The sequence below is a fragment of the Polypterus senegalus genome, chromosome 4 (genome assembly GCF_016835505.1).
Source record: "Polypterus senegalus isolate Bchr_013 chromosome 4, ASM1683550v1, whole genome shotgun sequence".
NCBI lineage: Eukaryota > Metazoa > Chordata > Cladistia > Polypteriformes > Polypteridae > Polypterus > Polypterus senegalus.
The window spans coordinates 163,331,669-163,357,908 of NC_053157.1; the positions used below are offsets into that span (position 1 = coordinate 163,331,669).

Consider the following 26,240-nt stretch of genomic DNA (forward strand, 5'->3'; position numbering starts at 1 on the left):
TCCTTCTATTAAGCTCAAGTTTATTGTTACTGTTTGACCACATGGTACAATGGCATGCTTACATTCATGTATCATAGAGGCTAGTGACAATAGTATAATACAAATAATGGATAATATATATATAATAAGATACTCCACATTGTATACAAAATTAGACAATTTGATATAACAAACACATTAGATATACTCATGTAGTTAGGATGAACAGTTGTTGAGGGGCCTTTGCAATATGAGGATAAAAGCTGCCCGTCAATCTAGTGGCGAAAAGTCTAATGGTCTTGTACCATTTGCACAAAAAAAGAGAGAAAAGTAACTGCCCAGGATGGCAGAGGACCTTCATGATACCTTTTGCCTTTCTAAAGAAGAACATTTTAGTTATATCTTGAAATGTACTCCTCATACCCTGCGGTGCTTCACCGCCCTGAACTGAGCAGGTATCATATTAGGATATTCCACTGTCAATGAGGAGGAACTCAACAGTGCAAATATAGAATTTGGTAAGGATTGAGAGAGACTCCAAGCTTTTTCAGATGAATGAGGAAGTCAACAAGTTGGTGATCCTTCTTGAGTAGCTGAGATGTCTTGTGTCGGCGAATCTGGAAGAAACAAAAATTTGCTTTACTATAAATGCTATAAAAAATGCATGGCATTGTTTAGACAGCACACAAGAGTGAGTTATGTTTTCTATGAACATTGCTGTCTCATTGTCATATTCCCTAGAATTTTTTACAGCTTTTCCTTGGACTTAACATTTTTTTGATATGTTGTTTTGAGGCAGAAGATTTTAGCTGTTACATATATTTACTGTTTTTCTTATCTTTTCTTTTTCCTCCTGGGGTACTATTTTTTTTTATGGGTGCCTCCATTTTTAGATGAACTGTGTCTATTACTGCTAAGCCCTTGCTAGGTAAGGTCAACCAGAAGCGTGCAGCCTATGACTTCTTGGTTGTCCAAGTTTGTGGACTCAGTCAAGTTGTTAAACAGGCTCTAGGGGTATGAATTCTCTTTGTTTTGGCTTCAATTTTCATCTTATGATCTGGGTCTGGTTACATGAACTTCTGGTTACTGACCCTCTCACTTTCTTTCTTTATTATGTTCTCCATTTCACTTTGGTTATTTCTTCCTTTGTCTTTCAGTTCTGGGCAGAGTGGTGACTCTGAGGCTAGGGATCTGCACTGGCAATCAGAAGGTTGCCAGTTCAAATCCCGTAAATGCCTAAAGGGACACTGCTCTGTTGGGCCTCGAGCAAGGCCCTTAACCTGCAATTGCTCCGTCCTGAGTATGATGTTAATCTGCATCCATCCCTGCATGTAGGCCCTCCAAACTGCAGGGAAAAACTTCGGGGTTGGTGGCAGAACTGGCACTCCAGCCACCATAAAAAAACTCACACTGTTCCACTCCATCTGAACTAGTGTGGTGCTGAGGTGTCACCCGTTCCATGGCTGCACTCGGGTCCTAATCTCTGATCCTGAGTTAGTTTGTCATGTGGTGGGTGTGGCAATGTGCTGTATCAGTGTGTGCTCCTAACCTCTCCTCCCTCTCTCTTTCAGTTGATAACCTTGACTGGTTATCCCTGGCCATTATTTGTCTCCAGATTTCATTTATTAAGTGCTGCCATCCAATGCAGTGCAGTACACTAATAATGCTTAGAAACCACTGCAATTTTTATTTGCTTTGGTTTACATGTTCATCCTCTTCCACTGTAGATTTTGCCCCAAAGTCCAGGGTCATGCTTGGTGCAGTGTGTATGTGTGTATGATGTACCCTGTAATGGACAGATATCTTGCCACCTGCCTTTGGTTTTGAGATATGCTATGGGTTCTAGTGAGTCTGTACTGAGATGTTTTGCTCTTTAACTATTATGTCTTCTGCATACACTTCCCAAATACCTGCTACATATGCTCACTTAAAGAATTGTACTGCATACCACTCAAGACATATGAGAAATGCTGATTGCTAGATTACATCAAACAGCTCTCCAAAGTATATACTACGGCTTTCCATTAGCTTCTTTTGGATAGCATTTTACCTGCTTATCTTTTGTCCATAATCAAATTCTCTCTCATGCAGGTACACTTCTTATGTTACATGCAAAAAAGGGTATGAGAATTGTGACACTTGTTACTTCTGCACTCACCCAAGTCTGAGCAATAACAAGGTAAGTTATTCTGTTCATCACTCTCATGCACTCCCTCGAGTAACATTTGTTACTGGTCCTCAAATTGTCAATCAGTTAAGACAAACAATTCACTTTCTCAGTTATTGATTATTAGAATGGATTTTCACATGTGGTAAGTGCAGTCAAAGCAAAAAGCTGCAAAAAAAAAAAATGCTATATTATTATGAGTTTTACTGATGCCTAAGGTTTTCTGTCTGTCACACAAAAACTCGTAAAAACACTGCACCTTGAAATTTGCTCTTGCTCTTAATATTGAGAGCTTATGCCTTGATACACATAACACAACCCATGAACTGGATGGCCACCTCAGCCACACATGGGCATGCACCATTGCTGACAGGTAAAGAATTGCAATGACATCTGCTGACAGTGATACTACATATAGAAGCTGCTTATGTGATAGGAAGAGGAATGTTGTATGTCTTTATTTGTAGCTTATAACACTAATGTCTATCATTGATAAGAACGGCAATCGTTTGATGGTTAAGAACCCCACCGCCCCTCCCTTTTTAGGACTGAGTCTCTGTAATTTTATGACAGGGCTGAGGGAAGTGCCTAAAAGAAGTCTGGCTAGTGATTCTCTGCAGTGTTCTCTCAATCAACCCCCACATGGAGGCCAACTACCTAGCTGGCAAGCTTCAGCTTAATAAATGGTATTGTAGGCAGGTGTGAAACCATTGTGTCGCACCAGAATTCTATTGGTTGCCTGAAGCCATTAAGTACCATGACACCCTATTAGCTGTAAGGTTTGGACAGAGAATCAATAAATTTGCTTGCTTTACCCCTCCCTCTCTCTTATACAATCTGATGAAGGAGCATCTCACACACCATGAACTGAAAAGGGCAACACAATGATGAGTACAGCTCGGCAGCCATATTGAGACAGGCATGCGGCCTGTTCTGAAGAAAGCTGACCACAAATGATGTCTTAACTAGAGACATTTTAAAAAATAAACAAGTCTGTGTGCTGTCTGAAACCACACATCACCATTTATCAGGTTGTATGGTTGCCAATATTCACTTGTACTTTGCTTATCGTTATTATTTATGAATATTATCAATAATTCATTATTTGAAGTTTTAACTTAACTCCTGCTTGTCTTTTACTACACCTAACTGCCTGATGTTATAGACGTAGAAGGGAAGGTGAGAGAAGTTATATGGTACAGTACCTTATAAACAGTGGTTAGTCTGTGAGATCTGATGCATTCTGACAAAGGCTACACATCAACCCTTAAACTGCCACATACTTGGGGGTTAATGCACCCCGGACACCTAATACTTTTTTGCTGCACTTAAAGTAAACGTCACAATTCACAAAGAAAATGTGAAATTTTAATGGAACACATTTTTTTTATGCAAAGAGCATCACAATTACTCCAACACTGATCATTTTACATTCTGCCAATGAACTGTAAAAACTATTAAAAAAACTACTGCAACAATCTATTATTATATGTGCAAGGTGCATCTGATGCCATTGCTGTAACTCATTAAATCACCGAGCCAACTGTGCTTGAAGTGACCACACGCAAACACACAGAGGTAAGCACTGATGCTTGCAGGTTAGTCTAGTGCAGCAGCTGAATCCCAGGGACAGTGATGCTGCAATTCTCCTGGGGCCGGCAGTGGTCATGAGCTGGCTGCTCAATGAATATACGGCACTGACTGATCAGCTCCAGCGTGCTGGCAAATTCTCTGGGAAACAACTATAGCCGGTTGCAGCATTCAATGAATATAAGTCGCAGAATATACTCATCTCCTCGCCGGCTGGCAAATTGCACTGGGAAACGACTTTAGCCGGTTGCGGTATTCAACAAATGTACTGTACTTTGCCGAAAATACTCGGCTCCGGCGTGCTAGCAAATTGCATTGGGAACCAACTATAGCCAGTTCCAGCGGTTTAAGGGTTAATACTACAAAGGGGGAAAGTAGAATAATAGAGAACTCTACCAAGACAAAACAAGGAATAATGACAGCTCTGGCATCTGCTGCCCACCAAGTACATGCAGTGCAGCAACCTGCTGGTACTCATCACTACTTGGGCTGGGACCTCGATCTTGGGAGAAATGGTGGTCCACATGTTTTCTAATGTAATTAAATAAGCAAGACAGTTTGGATAGTTGCTGCTCTTCTATAAAGCCTGCACTGTGTTGGTCCCACAGCACTTTTCATGTTAGGACCTATTGTTCTCATAATGGTTTTACATTTTAAAATTGTTGTTCCTCTTTCTTTAACCTCTGTTAAGGCAGCATGACCTGTAGCCTAAGCGTTCATTTATATTTCACGCTCAGAATGCGTACGCGGCAGCATCATGGCTGCCACGCATTCCCAGTGTAAATTTGATGCATCCTCTGAGCAGGTCCTCAGAAATTAACGCGACGCTTGCGCGAGTTGCAGTACCAGCAAAAAGTCGGCGGGCGCAGTGTGCTAAAAGTTGGAATGTGACGTCAGAGTCTCTGGTTACTATCTACATGTAACAGAAAGCCGCTCTGTGGACCCTAGTAGGTTCGATGTGCATGCTTTGATGTTTGATGAATGGTTCGATGTGGTGAAGCAAAATGCCGACATACAAATGCATTCGTGGTGCTTTTATATTCAAGCATCGCATATTCCCGATCGTAATGACACGATACATTTTAAAAGTCTCACATACCGTCTTCTGTGCCGTCTTTTTTTTCTAGGGCTTCCTCCTGACCTGACAGCAGTGGCAAACAGCAATAGATCACCACAGAGAACATATTAAATGTATGATATTCCTACTCTCTGCGCATTTACAATCCTAAGATTTATACTTCATTTCACTTTCACGATGAAATGCATTAAAGTATGTATGTTACATTTTACAGATAACTTGTTAATTTCGTTTAAACAATGAATACTATTTAATAATTACACACATGGGGGTGACACGGTGGCAGAGCGGTAGCACTGCTGTCTCACAGGGAGTCACATCGCTGGTATTCCCTGCCTGCAGTTTGCATGTTTTCCTGCTGGGTTTTCACAATGTGCTCCAGTTTCCTTCCAAAGATATGCAGATTTGGTGACACTAAAATGACACTAGTGTATGTGAGTGCTTGTATTCACCATGCAAGAAGCTGATGCCCATCCAGGGATTGCTTCTGCCTCGTGCCCAATGCTAGCTGGAATGGACACATCCCTGGATTGATGGATTTAATCATTAAACATCCTTTTCAGAGATATTGTGGTAAGGAGTCATCGGAATTTAATGGATGTTCCAGGCAATTCACAACACACTGATGCCGAGTCTGTTCTCACTGTGATGATATCTCGCACTGCCACCTGGTGGATTCTTCAGATTTACGTAAAGTACGCGAAAAAGTAAAAATAGTAAAACACTTGCGTAGCAGGAGCGTCTGCTGCAGCATGCGTCATGTCCGCGTAAAGTGTAAACCTGGCCTTAAAACCCTGAAAGTGCTTCAGTTCATTACAAGCTTGTGGCAGGATTTTAAAATCATGCAAACCATTTTTCTCATTCACAGATGACTGAACAGGGAATTGGAGGTGACCTACATTTCTTGAACTTTTTATTTAATGTTTGTAGCTTTTGATGTTGGTAGAGGGATGGTGATAGAGCAAGCAACATTGGTTTCTTATTGTCTGTTCTATGTCCTGATTATTAACTATTTACTGTTTGTATTGTCACTAGAGTTATCACTGCACTGCCTTTCCGGAGACAAAATTCAAGAGGACACAGGAATGGCCACAGCATTAGAGCAGTAATGTGCCTTGCGTAGCTTTGTAATACTACCCATGCCCATGTTGCAACTACAGAGAACAGGAATTCTGCAGGAGATGGTGAGGGAAGGCCTAGAAAAATAGAAGTCATACTTTGACAGTAACATCTGACAGGTATGGTTCTTCAAAAGGGACTTACCAGACTCTGAAGGTCTCCACAACTCAGATTCATGTTGTCTGCTGTATGTTGTCCTGAAAATCTAAACAATGTCCTCATTCACCTGTCCTCTATTGTCCTGAAGAAACATTGCACATGTCCACCTAAAGAACAGCTCTCTTTTCCTCCTGCTCTTGTGCCCCACCTGTTGTACATTGAAGGCAGTGCACATTGAAAGGGTGTATCGCTCTATTGCGCCCCTGCCTTCCCACACTGGACACAACTTGACAACTGTTTTTGGTAATCCACATTTTTTATGTATTCATTTGTTTATTGGCCAAATCCTCTTTTTACATTGCAGGAAGGTGCCACAGTCAAAAAAATCAAAATGAGTTCTCGTTTGAAAACATTATATTAGAGATTGATTTTCAAAACAGGAAGGAAGACAGTACATCATGATTTTTGCTACTCTGCACACAACTGTTACTCACTTTCTGTACTCTTGAACAAACTTCCACTTCAACCACAACACACATAATAGCTTCTGTCCACTAAGCTGAATGGATGAGCATACATTCTATACAACCGTACCCACATAGAAGAGGGGCTTCAGGTGAATGTAGGCAAAATGTACACCATCATGGACGCCCCCAGTACAAGCAGCATGTAATTATATAGTTTCATAATGTAGTCTTTCTCCCTGTATTCTTTGTACCTTTTATTTTTCCCACAAACGTCAACTGACTATGAGTCTTCAGGTACAAAACAATTAGGCTAATGTACTGTATATTTATATGGGGCAGCATGGTGGTAGGGTAGAGTTGGGTATATTGATAAAAGTACAGGCAGACGTCTGTGAGAAACAGCTGTCATTTTAATTGAAGTCGTCAATGTGCCTGAAAATAACAAAATCAATGAAAAATGTTTACTGATAAAACTGTTATTCAGTAAACTAGGTCAAGATTACTAAAATATTAGTATAAACTGCAATGGATGCAGTGGCAAAAGTTGAGAAAGAAAATACCTGAATTTGATTAGACATGAAAATTATGCCAAAAAGGACAGGTATTACCAAAATCAGAAAAAACACAAGTCATAACAAAAAGTTAGGCGGTGCTGTTGAAAAAAATAGAAAAAGTGTTGTTTAAATGCATGAATGAAGTTGACATTAAATCCATCAAACCTTAAGGTTTCACACAAAAAGATAAAAATAAACCAAAAAGTGTGACATTCAAACCTTGGGCTGGAGAAGAATGTAATATACCATTCTCAAAATCTTTCTAGTGCTATTCAATGAAATACATTAAACGAATCAGGCTGCAAGTTACTAACTCATTATGGCCAACAGATGTCACCCCTGGGTCAAAAGTTGCTCCCTTGAGAATGCAAATCCTAGATTTGTTCAATCAGACTGTGGAATCATGGGAATTAGAATCTTAATCCTTCATATTTCAAAAGAGGACGAAAGTTCCATCATACCTAGACCAACCTGAAGATGCCCATCCTCTAGATGCACTTTACCAAGAATGGGTTGTTGGCATGACTAATGGAAAACAAGTTAGAAACATCACATTATTCAGTAAAGCAAAGTTTTTTCTTTTCTGTACCTTGCTAGATAAAGAGTCTAAAGGTGGATTTTTATGTTCTTTGCTTTTTAGTTATGATAATTGCATTTGGTAATTTCAGTAAAACTTATTTATCAGTGTTATTTTAAGGCTGATAACTTCCAAATATATTTGCTTTATTCCTGTGGCAAAAGCTACACTTAGTATCTTATATGAACATATTGTATTTGCTGGCAAGAATATACTACTTTTGCAATTTTTGTCCTTTGCTAACCACAACTGATGGCCAGATTAAAATTTTAAATACCAAAGGAATGTCTGCAGCTTGCACTGCAAAAAAATAGGACAGCAAAGACAGCGTTCCTAAGGGAGAATTTCCTCTAGTGTTCAGTTCAATTTATGGAGAGCTCTGCTAAAAACACAGGTGTATTCACCAGCATTTAGCTCTAGTATCTCAGCTTATTGATCATTATTCAGACATAATAAATGAAGCCATAAAAGAAGCAATGCAAAGCAGATTCATCAGGACATCACTCTTTTGAAGCAGCAGTTCTAACTGCATTTTTTTCAGTTCAAATAATTTTATTGGTGAAAAGTACAACAGTCAGAGCCAACTGAAACAAACAGTCCTTTACCTGTTTCAGTGGCTCCAGTGATTTCTGCCAATATGATTGTATTCTAGGTATTACTTACTGGTTCACTTTGAAATAATTTGTGTTTATTCTTCTATTATGGATCATACTCTCTACAGTGCAAAAAAAAAAAAAGCGCTGAGTTAAAATGGAGTACTAATCCAAAAGGATCAGAAAGAAAGCATAATCCATCATTTATATCTTAACAATTCATTTTTGTGGACACTAGAAAATGAACAACATACAACCAACTGGTTTTGTCCTTTAGAAATATTCCATTAACACATGTGTTATGTTTAAATGTTCACCTTCACTTCAGGTTGAAGAACAAAAAGATTGACATGAATATCATAGGACAAAGTGGGCATTGCCTACCCTGCTAGTCTTTCATGGTATACCTGGTCTGTTAAGAAAAGAGATTTAACAGGAAATGCAGGCATCCAGCTTCTCCTTCCTCAAGTGCATTCCAAACTACACTAGGCGACTGATCACCAGCTTGTACCAGGAATCTGCCTGGACTTCATTTGATAGCAAAGGTGTAGATGGACAACTAAGATAGGCAGAAGAACGTACCTGTTACGGGACAGTGACTTTGCACCTGGAAGGAACTTTAATCCAATGAGGAGAAGGTTCAAACTTCATTTAAAGCCACAAGCACCCCATCTCTCAAAAGAAACAGAATGAACAGAAGGAGAGAATGGCTAGTTAACTGAAGTTCAGAATCAGAATCACTTTATTGCAAGCATGTGAAACATACCAGAATTGAATTTGGTTAGGTGCAAAACACAGGATACAAAAAATAACTAACTCAGGACAACAAAATTTCAACCCACCATTAACCTGACACTGTGCAAATCACTATACGAATATAACAATTTCTTGAACAAAACATTTACAAGCTTCAATAGTTAACACAAATAGATAGAAAAACTATGCAAAATAGTTCGCAGTGGCGAAGTACTGCCTTAAAATTCTTATTAAGAAGAAAAGTAAACCTTTTTAAACTGAGAGAAAATATTCCGATAATTATTTGTTAAGGATCTCTTTGTATACCACGTTGTAAGTTCGGCCCTCCGGTTGTAATATGACCAAGCTGTGCGCTGAGCTTACTCTTGAGCATGCAACGTACAGTTGGCCATGTGAAAAGCAATCTTGCCTCAAATCTCACAGCTTGGATTGCTGCTGTCATAATCGGTTTGAGTTTCATGGTTTGTTTCAATTACGACAGTATTTGTAGGACTTGTGTTGAAGAGATATTCTGCATCTGTCAAGCGTTGTAAGCATACAACCGGTTTCATCGATAATTTCGCATCCAGCTTTTGAGAGTTTAAACATTCATAAACATCAAAGTGTCTACTACTCAAATCGTCACCTGTGAACCTAAGATGTTTAAGAGGCACTGGCAGTTGTCCAAAGGTGTAAAATATTTGGCCATTTCGGTACACTTGAAAGCGACAACCGAACAATTCAGCGGCAGCCATCAACTCACATGCAGAACCATAGGTGAACTACTTAAGCATTTCACTCTTATAGTGCTCCTGTGTAGTATAATTATCTCCTGTACCGTCATCAGTCCACACCTTGAACCTGTCCCAGTCATTTAATACATACGTAAGACACAATGTTCCTCCGGATATCAAGAGTGAGCCTGATATGGCCGTGCAATATGTAGCACAGAGAATGGAAAAGGCAGGCGCCATCTCCGGGCATGGAAACCACTCAGTAAGTGACAGTTCTTTGATCGATGGTGATCACCTCGATAGATATGTTAATGGTGGTACGTTTGGAACGATAAAGGAAATGGGTGCCTGAACAATGTAAACTAAGTCTAAAATACCTATACAATAACTATAATCGTAATAAATGAACAATAAAACAGCGGAGAAGCCGTGGATTAAATAAAAAGGCTGCAGTTATCAGCAGGGAGACGTGAATACCGTGGCGAAGCAAGGAAGGGAATGAAGAGACTGTATCGACGGACGGCCTTACATAGGCAGGCAGCCAACAACGTGGGAGGCGTGGGGATGGGGAACCCAACGCTGCCTCACACAGGGACCGAACTGTAGGCTATTGACGTATATATGTACGTAAGTAGGATTCAGTTAGCGTTGGGAACCCGCGTACCAAATTTCTTGAAGATGGGCCCATAGGTAACAAAGACCGTTGGAAAGTTCAATATGGCGACTGACAGTGGCGTCATACCACCGAAATAAGTATGTACATTGGTTTCGGTTAGCGCAGGGAAGCCACCTACCAAATTTTGTGAAGATGGGGCCATAAATAAGAAAGTTTAACATGGCGGACGTTGTCGATCGTTATGACGGTTACGCGTGGAATTTCGAAATGAAACCTACTTAACTTTTTTTTGTAAGTAACCTGTAAGGAATGAGCCTGCCAAATTTCAGCCTTCTACCTATATGGGAAGTTGGAGAATTAGTGATGAGTGAGTGAGTCAGTCAGTCAGTCAGTGAGGGCTTTGCCTTTTATTAGTATAGATATCAAACAGTGCAAGCTGAGCAAGTATGAAGTATTTACAAATAGAAAAACAGCACAGTGACCAGTTATATGTTGCAAAAACAGTTACCCTATGTAAGCTTATTTAGGAATAGAATAATATGAGGAAAGAAGCTGCGGAGATGGCGTGTAGATAGGGTCACAATTCTTCTACTTTCAGCTGCTCCCGTTAGGGTTTGCCACAGCGGATCATCTTCTTCCATATCTTTCTGTCCTCTGCATCTTGTTCTGTTACACCCATCACCTGCATGTCCTCTCTCACTACATCCATAAACCTTCTCTTAGGCCTTCCTCTTTTTCTCTTGCCTGACAGTTCTATCCTTAGCATCCTTCTCCCAATATACCCAGCATCTCTCCTCTGCACATGTCCAAACCAGCGCAATCTTGCCTCTCTCCCAAACGTCCAACCTGAGTTGACCCAATAATGTACTCATTTCTAATCCTATCCATCCTTGCCACACCCAATGCAAATCTTAGCATCTTTAACTCTGCCAACTCCAGCTCTGTCTTCTTCTTTCTGGCCAGTGCCACCGTCTCCAACCCATATAGCATAGCTGGTCTCACTACCATCCCGTAGACCTTCCCTTGCACTCTTGCTGATATCTGTCTGTCACAAATCACTCCTGACACTGTTCTCAACCCGTTCCACCCTGCCTGCACTCTCTTTTTCACCTCTCTTCCACAATCCCCATTACTCTGTACTGTTTATCCCATGTATTTAAATTCATCCACCTTCGCCAACTCTACTCCTTGCATCCTCCCCATTCCACTGACTTCCCTCTCATTTACACACATGTATTCTGTCTTGTTCCTACTGACCTTCATGTACATACTTCTCTGCCACTCCCGACTTCCTTATACAATACCACAGCTCCTCTCAAGGCACCCTGTCATATGCGCAATGCAACTCCTTCTGGCCTTCTCTATACTTCTTCATCAACACCCTCAGAGCAAACATCGCATCTGTGGTGCTCTTTCTTGGCATGAAACCATACTGCTGCTCACTAATCATCACCTCACTTCTTAACCAAACTTCCACTACTCTTTCCCATAACTTCATACTGTGGCTCATCAGTTTTATCCCCCTGTAGTTACTACAGTCCTGCACATCCCCTTTATTCTTAAATATCGGCAACAGCACACTTCTTCTCCACTCCTCAGGCATCCTCTAACTTTCACAGATTCCATTAAACAATCTGGTTAAAAACTCCGCTGCCATCTGTCCTAAACACCTCCATGCTTCCACAGGTATGTCATCTGAACCAACGGCTTTTCCATTCTTCATCCTCTTCATAGCTGTCCTTTCTTCCTCCTTGCTAATCTGTTGCACTTCCTGATTCACTATCTCCACATCATCCAACCTATTCTCTCTCTCGTTCTCTCCATTCATCAGCCTCTCAAAGTACTCTTTCCATCTGCTCAACACACTCTTCTTGCTTGTGAGTATGTTTCCATCTTGATCCTTTATCACCCTAACCTGCTGCACATCTTTCCCAGCTCTCTCTCTCTGTCTAGCCAATCGGTACAGGTCCTTTTCTCTCTCCTTATTGTCAAACCTCTCATATAACTCATCATATGCCTTGTACTCTTGTTATACTTTCTGCATCTCTCTGACTATCCCACCTCTTCTTTGCCATCCTCTTCCTGTGTATACTCTCCTGTACTTCCCCATTCTACCACCAGGTTTCCATTTCCTCCTTCCTCTGTCCAGATGTCACGCCAAGCACCCTTCTTACTGTCACCCTTACTACATCTGCTGTAGTTTCCCAACTGTCTGGTAATTCTTCATTACCACCCAGTGCCTGTCTCACCTTCTCCCTAAAGTCAATCTTGCAGTCTTTCTTTTTCAACTTCCACCATTTGATCCTTGGCCCTGCCCTCACTTTCTTCCCCTTCTTGATCTCCAATTTCATCCTACAGACCACCATCCTATGCTGCTTAACTACACTTTCCCCTGCCACCACTTTGCAGTCTTCAATCTCCTTCAGATTGACTCTTCTGCATAGGATGTAATTTACCTGTGTGCATCTTTCTCCACTCTTGTATGTAACTCTATGTTCCTCCCTCTTCCTAAAATACGTATTCACCACAGCCATATCCTTTTGACAAAATCCACCATCCTCTGACCTTCTTCATTCATCTCCTTGACACCATATCTACCAATCATCTCCTCGTCTCCTCTGTTCCCTTCACCAACATGTCCATTGAAATCCACTCCAATCACTACTTTCTGTCCTTTGGGTACAATGTTCAAAACTTCATCAAACTCACTCCAAAAATCTTGCGGGGCATATGCACTAACAACATTCATCATCACACCTCCAATTTAAAGCTTCATAATCATTACTCTGTCTGACACTCTTTTCACCTCCAAAACACTCTTGACGCACTGTTTCTTCAGAATAACCCCTACCCTATTTCTCCTCCCATCCACACCATGATAGAACAATTTGAATCCACCTCCAATCAACCTGGCCATACTCCCCTTCCATTTACTCTCATGCACGCATAATATCCCAACCTTCCTTCTCTCCATCATATCTGCTAACTCTCTCCCCTTACCAGTCATACTACCAACATTCAAAGTTCCTACCCTCAGTTCCACTCTCTTTACCTTCCTCCTCTCCTCCTGCCTACAGATATCTCTGCCCCCTCTTCTTCTCCTTCTTATTCTTCTTCGGCTAATAGTAGCCCAATTTCCACCAGCACCCTGTTGGCTAACAGTACTGGTGGCAGTCATTGTTAACCTGGGGTTCGACCAATCTGGTACGGAAATTTTTATTGTCTGCATATTGATTTGGCAAAATTTTATACCGGATGCCCTTCCTGACATAACCCTCCCCATTTATCCGGGCTTGGGACTGGCACGAAGAAACACACTGGTTTGTGCATCCCTTGTGGATAGGGTCACAATAGACTGAAATAATAGAATATAATAATAGAGTCAGGAATTCTGTCTGGGATATTTCCAAGACATTCACTGAACCCCCTGGGGATTTTCTCAGCAATGGGAACAAATGAAAAACGACCCCTCTCAATCCTGATCTCTCAAACCTGGAACCTAAGATATTAAGAGCCGTCTGCTCCATGAGGAGCTGAAAAGGTGAAATTCTCTTCACTTTGTAAATCTCAAGCCAAGACCCAGTCTGTCAAACCAAGGTTGTGCGCCAATAGTCTGAAGAGGCCAAGAAGCCAAGGCTTCAAGAAAGGAACTTCAGCATCTAAACTAGTCAGTCAACAATCCAAACTGCAAAATTCTAAATTTAGTTTGTATGCAAGGATTCATTGCCAAGAACAAAATCACTGTAAACTCGGGTGACTAGGAAGTGTTTGTCATGACATTTACACTCTCAACCCTGTGATGGCACTGCTGCACCCTGTTATGAAAACCTTCTGGTTTTCTGGAATAAAACCATCAAAATGAGGCCTGTGAATTCATTAAAAAGCCTTAGTCATTTCTACCTCATGGCTCCTGAAAATACAACAGCCAGAGGTGACCTACCCTCTTCAGACTAGGCCCTTGGATAAAACTGAGGCCTGGTATCAAAATGGCTTAATTTTAAACAAACATTCACTAATCAAAAATAACCCTTTGATAGCTTCACAAAAAGATAAGGATGAAGGAGAAGAAACTGTTAAAAACCTCTTGTTCCAAAATCAACTTTAAAAAATTAAGCTTACATACATACTGTATTCACCTGTCCCTTAGTAAAGTTTAATGACTAATTCTGTTTTTTTAAAGAAGCCTAATGTAACCACATATTTGTCCCATGTACAGTAAGTTCATAGTAGACACAAGTTTTTAACACCATATGTCCAGATCTTGCCTTCGTAATTGTCAATGTGGCTTGAAACATATAGTATGAAGTCCTTCTCCTTTTTAGCTCCTGACGTTTGACACTATGTTTGAATAATATGACTTACATCGTTTGCCAAAAGTCTGGGCACATCTTGAAGTGATCGGGTGAAAAACGTCATACTGTAGCTAGTCCGTTTTGATATCAGTGCTGGAAGTGAAGCAGCTGGCTGACATGGACTCCTGAAGAGAGTGTTCATATAGCCTATTCACAGTACAATGGCACATGCTCCTTGTCTTGCCAACTACCCTGCATTTTCTTTACACACTATCATTGTGCAGGGAACCACTTAAAATTAAAATGCAATTGTTAAAGCTGGATTAGTTGAAAAATGAAAAATTTTGTCTTTAATAATGATACAGCGCCGTTATAAAAATCTATGTCACTGTTTTTTAATTTAGTAGATTGCTGCTATACAAATATGTAGATAATCAACTTTAGGTACAACACAAACATTCCACCTTCTTTTTCCAAAATTAGTGTTTCTTGTAAAAAAAACAGCCATCATCAACACTCACCATTCAAAAATAGGAAATAGTAGAAAATGTTAACCACAGGAATGTTAAATTGGGTTTCTGCTGTATTAAGAAAACAAAAGCTGTATGCGTATTTAAAAATTAAGGAACATGATAAAATCTTAAGTGATAGTAATGTCACCTACTAGTCCTAATGTACTACTACATACAAGCATTAAATTTAACAATATTAATATACAGTAAGCTCGAGAAGTATGTTGACAGTAACACACTGTTATCTGCTGCCAGACTCAGTCCGTGAGTAGTGGTGCCCCTGTTCTTAAGAAAAATAAAAGGCGCACTCAGTTACAGAAGCAGCTTTGCAAGTGTCTGTTTTTCAGCACACATTCCTCATCAATGTAATGAACCTTTATGCTCAGGCAGCTTGCATCGTGCTACTCAACCTCAAATCAGTTGTGGTTGCATAAAGCGGATCCACTTTGATTTTCTTGTGACATTTGTAATAAACTGACTTCAGAGAAATAATTGTAGGAGGTGATCACTTCTCTTATCCTGACTGTTGATTATTTTTTAAAACCTTCGTTGCACACCGTTTTAATCGGAGCCTTGTCTTTTGATACACAAAACACGATGACTACTGTTATCTAATTATACTTTCGATAGCCAGCTGTATACAGAATGGAATTGGCATAAATAGGTAATTAATACGGATCTAATATTACTGGAATTTAATTATGCTTGCTTAACTTTCATGCACTCTTCATACTGAACTTTGTGGTTGAATTTAAAACAGATTTATAAATGTTTGCCTGCAGTGGTTTACCAGTTCGCACATTACACTTTTGAAAACATATTTCCAAATTATGGATGGTTCTCTTCATTTTAGTCCTTAAACATTTAAAAAGTGTCAGAAGATCTAGGTTCAAAATTACTTATACTTATATAACTTTTTTTCTGAAAGCTGCTGCAAACATAAAAGAAATAAATTCACTGTTTTTTAAAGCTGTTATGTGGGACCAGACTCCTCAAAATCCATTTAGCACGTAGTAAGTCCTATGATGTGAATGCCTCTGCATGTGCAAAGCAGTGCTTGAAGTGGGTATAAATAAGTGCCAGTGTCCTATGTGTTATCTGATTTATTAACATTAAAAGCACAGAGCACAGATCAGTAATTTCTGTGTTTACTTTATTAGAAAATTAAGCACCAATATCAAACAGCAACATTCCTCCCTCTGAGTTTGCGGCACAGTGGTTAAAGAACAGTTAAGGGAACAGTTTTCAGCAGCGCGACCGAATGTTAAAGGTCAATGAAGCAGATTGGATAACCAAAATGAGAGCCAGAATGCATCTACTGTAAGAGTATCAGTATTCAAGAGCAAAAACAACAATTTTCTCTTTCAATTTCAGAACGTGATCCCATCACTTTTTTCCTGTGCAGGACACCAAATCCTGGTTTCAGTCATCTGTCTACCCTATTGGTTAGTGGTGCTTTTGCATGGTCCATCGATCACTTCATTTGTATAAAGCACAGGATATGCATAAAGCACGCTCTCAGCATGGCTAAAAACATGCAAGCTAATGTGCGGAAAGATAACAGAGAGATAGAAAACAGTTTGGGGTAACCACTCTGTAGACCTGAAACAGATGAAAAAAATCAAAAGGTCATTACAGACGGAGATCAAGACAGAACTGAACTAATAGGAACAAGATGGAGTTTTTATAGGTGGGTCAGAGAAAGTGATGTCATTGGGCCCAGAACCAGAAGTGATGTTCACAGGCCCAGGTGGGATTTCCCTTGGGTGGCCTGAAGAAGAATGAGAGAAAGGGTTAGTACACACTGCCACCCCTGATTTGGCGTGACATTACCATCTTTTCATCCCGTTGGTTGCACATTTGCGACATATAATATTAATAAATATTGACAAATTAAAAAATACAGTTTGGCTAGTTTTCATTTTTCTATAATGTCACCAAATTTCAATCAAATCTGTCATTATTGATATATCGAAATTTCCTTTCTTAGTGGATATCAGATACCCCAGACGTACCATCCTACCAAATTTTAACTATCTTTTTAAATGAGTGACTGAGTGAGTGATCAGTCAGTCATCTTTGCATTATATTTAGATACAGCTATAGATATACAGTACAGTATATAGGCAGTAAAAACTATAAAATGTAACATAGCTTATGTAAAAATGTTCATACTGTATACAATATGTACATATGCATGTATTTATTAATGTGTGAATACATATGTATGTGCGAATGTATATGTAAGTATGTATGTGTGTATATATATATATATATATATATATATATATATATATATGGATGGCGCCATTTATCCCGCCAATACCCCAAGCCGCCAGGTGGAGCCCTCCTTGCAGCGTGGAGGTCCCCAGAAGACCAGCAGGGCATCATGGACATTAGAGTTTTTATGCAAAGCCCTGCTGGATGCCGTGGGGCCACAGGAGGAGCTGCAGGGAGGACCGAGGGCTTCTTCAGCCCTGTGACCCGGAGGTTCGTCACAGGAAGAGCGACGACTTCGGGTTGAAGAAAGGGACTATTTACCCTGACCCGGAAGGGAAAAGGACTTGTGGACTACTGGGCAGAAACACTTCCGGGTCAGGAGGTATAAAAGGACTGTGGGAACTCCCAGACAACGAGCTGAGCTGGGTGGAAGGGTGGCAACGCGTCTGGGAGCTGGAGGATTGGTTTATTGTGATTTATTGGTGATTTATGAGTATTGTGGAGGAGAGTGTGCTTTGTACACTGTGGCAAGAAAATAAAGTCAACTTGAGGACTTTTACCTGGTGTCTGGAGTCGTGGACAGGGGTTCAAGGGAGCGAGAGCGCCCCCTATCGTTCACAATATATATACAGTGATCCCTCGCTATATCATGCTTCGACTTTCGTGGCTTCACTCTATCTCGATTTTTTTCTCATACATGCTTACGTCACTATGCATGCGCTTTCTGAGACCTTTTATCTAAGCCCTACGATGGCTCCTAAATGTGCTGCTTTTTCTAAGCCTTCTGACAATAAAACTAAGCGCCGGAGAAAGATGCTTACTATCCAGGAGAAGGTGAAACTCTTGGATATGATTAAAGATGGCAATACCCTACAAGAGCCTCCTCATGCATATGAAAAGACAGCGCCAGCAACTGCCTATCAAGATGTTCTTCAGCCGCGCACCCAGACACCCACTGCCTACTCCTAGTACTTCTTCACTGAAGACAACAACGCACCTGCTGAAGATACTGCACCACCTCTGAAGACTCTCCTACTGAGATCGTGCCTTCATAGGTTAGTGGTTGTGTGTAAGAACTGTGTGTGTTTAAATGTACAGCACAATAATCTACTATATAAAAGCGTTCGGGATTGTCCTTCTGTCCCGGGAGTGCAAAGCGTGCGTATTCCACTTATTACAGACTTACTACTTGCGGCTTGAGGTACAAAGCGACGAGATGTGAGCAGAGTTCTGGTGCTCTCATCGTTCCCTTGCTTTTGTGTGCGATGCGCTGGAAAAATAGACAAAATTATGTCTCTGGAAATAATTAATGTTAATGGAGTACAAATGCCTCACCACGTAGTAAATATCAGGGGAGATGGTGCTTGCTTATTCTCATCTATAGCTTATTTAGTGCATGAAACTCCGTCTTTAGCGGTACAGATTCGGGCTGACATTGTACGACTTTGGACAGGCACTTGAGGGGATAAAAAAAAACTTAAGTTTTCGGGAAATGTTATGAATGGGCACTTTGATGTTCTCATTCCCTACACTTACATGCCTGATGTACACATGGAGCACAAAAATTGAGGATAAAAGTCGGTCGCCTTAAAAGGCGAGTGCGCCTAGTAATATGATATTTTTAACGTCTAATATGTCTTATTTTCTCTTATTTTGTCTAATATATTGGGTAATACGAGTGTAATGATGACTAAAGGGTGTTATTTCATGTCTAAAGGGCTCTAATAATGTTAAACATTTTTAGAAGGTCGTAAACAGGTTTTCTATACTCTAAGTGCGAAAATATTCCATTTATAAATAAAGAATCCTACTTCGCGAAAATTCATTTATCATGGTAGAGTCTGGAACGGATTAACCGTGATAAAAGAGGGTTCACTGTATGTATATATATATATATATATGTACTGTGATGGATGGCTGGCGTTTCAGTCTGGCCGGGACGTCCCTCAACAGAAAGAAAGAGGAAGAGCAGCCTTTTCAGGGCACTACATCCCCCGGGACGCTAGATGGCAGCTCTCCTGGACGGAAATGGTTCCCCGGATTCCCTCAAGGCATCATGGGACATGGAGTCTGGTTCTTCAGCCCTGTTGGGTGTCGTGGGGACTCCTACTGTCATTACGACCCGGAAGTATTTCTGAGGCACAAGGATGGAAGCCTGCAGTACTACCGGGCTACTTGAGGAAGGAGGATGTGGCGTTTGACCCAGAGAAGGAACACTTCCGGGTCAAGGACTATTTAAAGGACTGGTTGAAACCCAGCAAGCTGAGCTGGAGTTGGGAGGGAGTGTGACAGAGCTGCTGGGTGGAGAGGAGGATTGAGATATTGTTACTGATTTATTGTTCATGGTGGTGGATGTGCGTTTTGGCACTTTATTGAAGAAAATAATTAAAAATCAACTTCTGGGTTGATGATTTTACCCTGTGTATTGCGTACTGTCTGTTGGGAAAAAAGGTGCGCAATAGTGCAACCAAGCATCCACGTATTTACAGTGTATATGTATGTATGTGTATATATATATATATATATATATATATATATATATATATATATATATAGTAATCCCTCGCTATATCGCGCTTCGACTTTCGCGGCTTCACTCTATTGCAGATTTTATATGAAAGCATAATTAAATATATAACGCAGATTTTTCGCTGCTTCATGGGTTCTGCGGATAATGTGTCTTTTTACTTCCTGTACATGCTTCCTCAGTTGGTTTGCCCAGTTGCTTTCATACAAGGGACACTATTGGCGGATGACTGAGAAGCTAACCAATCAGAGCACGCAGTTAAGTTCTCCTGACTGAGAAGCTAACCATTCAGAGCACTCAGTTAAGTTCCTGCGTGCTGAATGCAGTGTTAACCAGGAAGTCTCGTCTCGCTCATTCAGCATCAACGTGTTTCGCTGTGTAAAGAGTTGTGCTCTTTTGTGTTTATCTTTGTGCATAGTCAAGCCCTTCATTATGGCTCCAAAATGATCTGCTACTTCTTCAGGGGCCATGCCCAAGCACAAGCGGAAGATGTTAACGATTGCCGAAAAGGTAAACGTTTTGGATTTGTTGAAGGCTACGATTCTTTTTATTTAAAAAGTAGGAAAGGAATATAAGATCTACGGCCGCAGTGTCCTTTTAACCAGGGTGCAAAACAAGTTGTAAGTGGATGTAATAAGGCAGTAGTCTGGATTGAATCTGCTTTAGAGATTTGGATTGAAGTCTGCCAGAAGAAGAACAACGGCAGTGCTACACAATCGCCTGAAGTGTCTCCTTTAAGGGCAGTAACGCTCTCCTTTGTTGTGCAGTAAAATTAAACTCATTGTTATCGCACAAGTCATCGTGTCATTGTTGGTGAGTAACCATAATTCATTTTCTACTTACAGTACTTAGTACATGTATGTATGTTTAGTGTCACTGTACACACATTTACTGTATACAATTTTTCTTGCATTGTATGTATTTATTGCTGGTGGCGTGTCTATCGTAATGGCTGTAATATATGTGATATCGGAGACGCTCGATATCTTTAAAATAATATTTAGGTTTTATTGTATATAAACAGTGTGTTTATATACATAATTTCAATGAATCTTACCTAATATCTAAGAGAATACAAAGGGATTATGCTGTATAACTGTGCTGGGAATATTTATAAACCGTGTGGGAGAGTTTATAAGGGCTTAAAATATATAAAAATAACCATACAAACATATGGTTTCTACTTCGCGGATTTTCATCTATCGCGGGGGGGTCTGGAACGCAACCCCCGCGATCGAGGAGGGATTACTGTATATATATATATATATATATATATATATATATATATATATATATATATACACACACACATATTTTGTACATACTGTTGTCACATATTTACATATTCCCCATTAAACATCCCTGGTAAATCATGATACAACCTGTTAAAAGAAAACATCCTGATGAGATTAGTCACTTTAATCAATTCCTTTTTAACTAATGTTTCTAAAACAACATCAAGATGAGACTTCAGTGCCCTCAGGGTAGAACTTTGCAGCACACTACATGGTTTTTCTAAGTATTTACAATTACTTTGTTGGTAAAAAAGAATTTCTAACTTTTTGGTTGCATTCTTATGCCACTTGAACCTCAGCACGTTATTTTTGAGAGGTGCATTGTAATCAGGTAACTGGATTTGACTTAATTTATTCACATCATAATTTAAAATGTTTTTATCATGTCTTTTCTTAGTCTTTTTCAGGCTAAATAAATTCCATTTCCTCAATATTTCCTTTTTCACAAGCTTGCAGTTATTAGCATGATTCAGATTTTTTTTTTCCATGAACTTTCTATAGTGTACTTACTGGGCTATGAGGAAGTGTGTAGACTCTTGAAGTGCTTCAACTTTAACATATATGAAGATATAAAAATGTAACACTTATTTCAGTTTTATTATTAAATTCAGATGTCTTATATTAATACATGGCTGAAAGTTAAAGTTTGCATTTATTTAAACATTAAAAAGTATAAGTAATGCAATTTTTCGGTGTGAAAAAAATGATGATACAACTAGCTTAATTCTCTAATAAACCAATTACAATTTATGGTTGGTGATCGATATTATTGGATTATCTTGTAGGTTCCACAGTATTGACAATTATCCAAAATCAGATGCTTCATCATCATCATTTTCTCTCTGCATATCCAGATGAGAGTCGTGGTAACAACTAAAAATGCTAAAATGCTAAAATAGATGATCAGGCCATCCTAACCTCAACATTCTCTCCCAGCCTTTGATGGAGAATTGGGAGTTAAGTGATATAATCTCTCAAGTATACCTTGGGTCTTTCTCTTGGTTTACTCCCCATGGGTCATGGCAGTTGCCAAGTGAGCATTCTAGCTGTATACCTGAACCATCTTAACTGGCTCCCCTTAATCCTTTAAAAGCTGATATTCTACTGTGAAGTCCTCCAACATTGCTGAGGTCCTCACCTTGTCAAGGTTAGTGAGCCCAGCAATCCTGTGCAGGACTCCCATTTCAATGTTTCAGTCACTAACCAGGAAACTGTGGCCCAGTTGAGGCTAAGGATGTAGTCTAACCTGTAACTGGACACCTTGTCCAAAGATTTTGCTATGCTTCACCACCGCTTTACTGGGAAATATCCATAGATCTGGTGCTTCTGCACCAATGCATTAGTCATGATATTTGTACTATTCCACTTGGTGGAGCTGCTCACTGAGGAGAACACAACACTTTTCCTAGAAAAGGAGCATGACCTTGGATATGGAGGTGCTTATTCTTATTCTGCACCTAGCATGCAAAATGTGTGAGCTGGAGATCACAGACTGAAGAAGTCAAATGGAAATCATCATCCTAAAACAGCAGAGGAGCGGCCTCTAGGTTTCCAAACTGGATACTCTCCAATTTTTGCTGTATCTTAATATCCTGTCCTTGAAAATCAAGAACAGGATTTGGGACAAGATCCACCTCCTTGGCAGGTTCAAATCCCACAACAAAAAAAGACTCAATTTAATAGAATATTCAAATCTGGAAACTCTCATTTGAATATTGCACAAATTGCCTCTTTCTTCAGCTTGACAGCTTCCCTTACTATTGGCTATCAAAAATAAGTCCTAATGTTGCTGTAATCACTGGCACCCACAACGTTCTTGCCCCATGCAGATGCTTCTAATACTGGGGACTTAAACATAGTCCATTTGGTGTCCAAATCCTTGACCTCTTCTGAAATACATAGGAAGCTCTTCCAAACAGATACATTCTCCATTTGATTCCCAGCAAACCCTTCCTACCAGTTTTAGTTTGCCACAGCACTCCATTCACGTCATTCTTTGACGCAATGTTTATCGGCTTACTCATTTTTGTTTGATGACTACTTTCCCTGTCACTATGTTTGCTGACGTGGGTGTACTGGCGTGCTGTCACTGCAAAAGGAAGGCAACATCATAAAGTGATCAATTCTTTACTGTCCAAATATGTTGCAAGTATCAACATCAAATTAAGTGTTTATTTTTGAAAAAAAAAATACAATTCTTTTGGTTGTAACATCAAATGATGGGCTGTTATGTTGTTTGCAGGTCAAAGTCCATTTACTATAACTTATTAATCACCAAATTCTGTTTTTATTTTAATCTCCCAAACCATCCTACTATTTTCTGACTTGGGTTGTGGATGTGCATCTACTAATTTGCATTAGAAAGTTATAACAACATATCAACTCTGACATGGGTCATGCTAATATAAAATGGATTCAATAATCCAAGACTTTGTTAAAGAATGATAAGATATGATATTTGTAAAGATTTACCACACTTATGATAACATTGTTTCCTCTTCGGATGATGATAATGTCTCACATATCAACTATATTTTTATTGGTAAGAACTTGCTGTTTTCAATAACTCATGTAACTTTTCTGTTATAGTAATAATTAATTATGTTCCATCATAGGGTCCATAATAATATATCCACATGAATTACGAAACAACCCATATTAGCAGATGATAGCTTTCTTAAATATGTATTTTCACAGACTGACATTTTGTTTATTAAAAACATGTTTACTCGGTGGATTTCAACTCACTGGGAATCTCTTAAAGCAGATACTGTAAAAGATATAACATTTTTATAAGGTTTGAATTGTTATCTTTACATACAAGAGGAAGAAATAAACTATAAGGATAATGAAATTTAATTACCACTATTTTCTGCTATTTACTCGTTTCATTATTTTAAAAGTATGTGTGAGAAATGTCACAAACTGTTTTTTTGTACTGTTTGAATGATGGACTAACATTTTATTGGAAACGATGGGAAAATGCAGGTATCATTACGTAGTGCGATTATCAGTAACTTCGCTGTTCAGTGTTAAACTTTGAGAAATAGTATGGTGTTTTTATTGTGGAAAGGTTTTGGTGCCCTCTCTCCTAAAACATAACTCCCTTGTCTCAATGCCCAGATTCTTTTTCTGCAGAGCCACACTTATGCTTTATCTTCGCTCTCTATGTTTTATTCCTGTACTTACTGATTTGAAAAGAGACGTAGCCCACCGCCACAATGCACTTCCATCCAGGACTACAGTCAGGCTTCATCCTGCTGCTTTGACTCTTCTTTCTCTAGAAGACATCCCTCCTTAAACCTAACCCTAGATGGGTAGAACAGAGCAACAAGGTAAGCAGGAGAGCAGGTTTAGATACTTTACTCAGTCATTATAGTTTTTAACGTTACTTAATATACCAAAAGCAGAAGCAAAGTAAATGAGTGTGACAATCCCAATACACAACCACAAATGTTTAGCAGCTTATACGAACTGTGCTGACTGAAACACTCAATGTGCAGGTAGTTCTCAGCTCTTGCAGTTCGCACTGCTGCAGCTTAGATGGTTCTTGCCTTGGAGATCTCTAGATGGCTTTGTTCTTCCTGCTGCTGCTATGATCCACTCATTGTCTGACTTTATAAATCTGGTCTACAGTGGTTCAGATCCAGAGAAAGTGCACGCATCTCCTCCTTTAGAGTTATTGTGAGCCAAAGCATCTTCTGAAATTTCCGACATTTAAATTTGGAATCGATCACCATTTGGTTGACATTTTGGTGCTTGTTACTTATGCATGCTATGCCGAGAATTTTCATTCCTCCATTTAAAACTAGTCCTTAACTTTTAATAAATGTATTACATTTTTCACCTAGTCAACAAGCAGCTTACAAAGTCTAAAAAAACATTAGCTGAGAAAGTTTATATTCATATGACTTACTTAAACATCTGTATGATCTACTTAATACAAACATATCTTAATAGTTTTCACATCTTCACACTGAAAGAATCCATTCTTAATAATCTATTACCTAATTATAGCATATTCCCCCATGCATGGGATTTGAAAAAATATCAGTAAAAACTCAGTCCTTGTCTATCCTCACAATTTCCTCCTTTCTGCAGGTCACTGGCTCATATTTTATGGTTTAGTTCTTTGAATATGCTAGAGGGACCAAAAATTCCCAAAATTGTTAAAAAAATATTTTATTATACAACTTACAGAAATTTGTTTTGATCACCTTCAAACCATTCTCATTGGGATACAATAAACATGTCCCAGTGTGTCTTCCATTCCTGTTAACATTTTCTTTATTCCTCCTTTGTTACTGGGTCTACAGGATTTCTAACATGGTAGCAAACCGTCTTCCCTTCAGTTTCAATTTTAATTATGGGAACAAAAAAAATAAAAATAAGTCACAGGAAGCAATATCTGGCATATATGGGAAGTCTGAAGGAACAACCATCTTGTTTTTGGTCAAAATCTCTTTGACTCATAACACAGAGTGTGGAGGTGCATTGTCATGGTGCAAAATTCAGTTTTGTATGTATCACTGCCATGGACGTTTGTTTTTTCTCTGATAATTTCCTGCAGACCTCACTGGACCCCCTGCAGTTTGCTTATTGCTGAGACCGTTCAACAGATGATGCAATAGCCACCACTCTCCATCTGGCTCTCGCTCATCTGGACAATAAGGGCACATACGTTCGAATGCTGTTTATCGACTTCAGCTCAGCATTCAACACAATTCATTCCTCAGCAGCTGACGGAAAAGCTGAGCCTGCTGGGACTGAACACCTCCCTCTGTAACTGGATTCTGGACTTCCTGACTGAGAGACCTCAGTCAGTCAGGATTGGAAACAACAACTCCAGAACCACCACACTGAGCACTGGAGCCCCTCAAGGCTGTGTGCTCAGCCCATTATTGTTCACACTGCTGATTCATGACTGTGCAGCAACGCACAGCTCTAATCACATCATAAAATTCGCCGATGACAAGACTGTGGTGGGTCTCATCAGCAATAACAATGAGTCATCATACAGAGAAGAGCTGCAGCGGTTAACGGGCTGGTGTAAAGCCAATAATGTTTCTCTGAATGTAGACAAAAC

General features: G+C 39.6%; 1 long non-coding RNA gene across 1 annotated transcript in view; it reads right to left on the reverse strand.

The window, feature by feature from the left end:
• The window catches only part of LOC120527776, a 34,139-nt gene continuing 7,899 nt past the window's right edge, over window positions 1-26,240 (reverse strand). The window contains exons 2-3 of the long non-coding RNA XR_005633401.1: window positions 24,344-24,463; window positions 1-596 (exon numbers count right to left, since the gene is read on the reverse strand). This is a non-coding gene — a long non-coding RNA (uncharacterized LOC120527776). The remainder of the gene's footprint in view (window positions 597-24,343; window positions 24,464-26,240) is intronic.